We start from the raw sequence: 2,044 nt of genomic DNA on the forward strand, positions 1-2,044 counted from the left end.
GCTGCACCCTGTCATGCTGATCCGGTGCCAGGAGACCTCTCGGCTCCGCTGATCCCGGTGCTGGGAGGCATGTTACCCTTTTACTATATAGGACAGAGGCCTGGGGGCCGGCTGGTTTGCCCTGAAGGGTGTCCTGGATCAGGGTGGGGGTCCCCACTGGGGTGCCTGGCCAGCCTGGATGAGGGGATGATGGCTGTTTGCAGCTGGTCACACACCCTTCAGGGTGGGGGTCCCCACTGGGGTGCCTGGCCAGTCTGGGTGAGGGGCTGAGGGCTGCTTTCAGGCTGGCGGTTTTGACTGAAGCTCCCAACCGCTCCTTTTTTTCTTTTTTTTTTTCTTCTGGGCTAGCTTTAGCTCTGGCTCTAGCTCTGAGGTTTCCGCTGCTGGTTTGTTTGCCATTCTATAATCGAAACAATGTATAACTTCAGCTCTGAGATCCCAGCCAGCTATATTTGTTACAAAGTTTAAAACTGCCAGCTCAGAGGTCTGCAAGTCAGGTGGGGAACGTTGGAGTCTGCAGTCACTGGAGCAAGCAAGCCTCATGCTCGCTTCCAGCTGCCTGGCTGCCAGCCGCCATCTTGGCTGACAGTTAATTTGCATAAGGATATGCTGATTAGCCAATGGGAAGGGTAGCGGTCATACGCTAATTACCATGTTTCTCTTTTATTAGTGTAGACTAGAGGCCTGGTGCACAAAAATTTGTGCACTCGGTGTGGGGGGGGGAGGCCCTCAGCCCGGCCTGTGCACTCTCCCAGTCTGGGACCCCTCAGGGGATGTCCACCTGTTGGCTTAGGCCCGCTCCCCGGGGGATTGGGCCTAAGCTAGCAGTCAGACATCCCTCTGGCAGCCCAGGAGCCCTCGGAGGATGTCCACTTGCCAGCAGGGAGCAGCCATAAGCTGCAGTCGGACATCCCTAGCGCTGCTGAGGAGGCGGGAGAGGCTCCCACCACCAATGCTGTGCTGGCAGCCGTCAGGCTGGCTTGTGGCTGAGCAGAGCTCCCCCCTGTGAGAGCGCACTGACCACCAGGGGGCAGCTCCTGCAGTGAGCATCTGCCCCATGGTGGTCAGTGTGTGTCACAGTGACCAGTCAATCCCAGTCGTTCTGCTGTTAGGGTCAATTTGCATATTACCCTTTTATTATATAGGACCAGAGGCCCGGTGCACAAAAATTTGTGCACTCAGGAGGGGGGGGGGGATCCCCCCAGCCCGGCCTGTGCCCTCTCGCAGTCTGGGACCCCTTGGGAGATAACAACCTGCTGGCTTAGGCCTGCTCCCGGGTGGCAGAGGGCAGGCCCAATCCCTAAGTGCAGCCCCTGGTCGGGCTCAGAGCAGGGCTGATTGGGGAGTTGGGGCACCACCCCCTGTCATGCACAGAGCAGGGCGGATCGGGAGGTTGTGATGCCACCCTCAGTCACGCTCAGGGTAGGGCTGATTGGGGGGTTGGGGCACCGCCCCCTGTTATACTCAAGGCAGGGTCGATGGGGAGGTTGTGGCGCCACCCCCTGTCACGCACAGAGCAGGGCCCATCAGGGGGTTGGGGTGCTGCCCCCTGTCACTCACAGAGCAGGGCCAATCAGGGGGTTGGGGCGCTGCTCCCTGTCACTCACAGAGCAGGGCCGATCAGGGGGTTGGGGAGCTCCCCCCTGTCACGCACAGAGCAGGGCCATCAGGGGGTTGAGGAGCTCCCCCCTGTCACTCACAGAGCAGGGCCCATCAGGGGGTTGAGGAGCTCCCCCCTGTCACGCACAGAGTAGGGCTGATAGGGGAGTTGGGGCACCGCCCCCTGTCACACACAGAGCAGGGCGGATCAGGGGGTTGGGGCGCTGCACCCTGTCACACTCAGGGCAGGGCCAATGGGGAGGTTATGGCTCTACCCTGTCACACACAGAGCAAGGCCCGTGGAGGGGGGTTGGGGCGCCACCCTCTATCACCCACAGAGCAGGGCCAATCAGGGGGTTGGGGCGCCGCCACTGTCACACTCAGGGCAGGGCCGATGGAGAGGTTATGGTTCTACCCTGTCACACACAGAGCAGGGCCGATCAGG

Source organism: Myotis yumanensis, unplaced genomic scaffold, assembly GCF_028538775.1.
Source record: "Myotis yumanensis isolate MYYU_CA2020_CCGP unplaced genomic scaffold, mMyoYum1.0.hap1 SCAF_1, whole genome shotgun sequence".
Lineage (NCBI taxonomy): Eukaryota > Metazoa > Chordata > Mammalia > Chiroptera > Vespertilionidae > Myotis > Myotis yumanensis.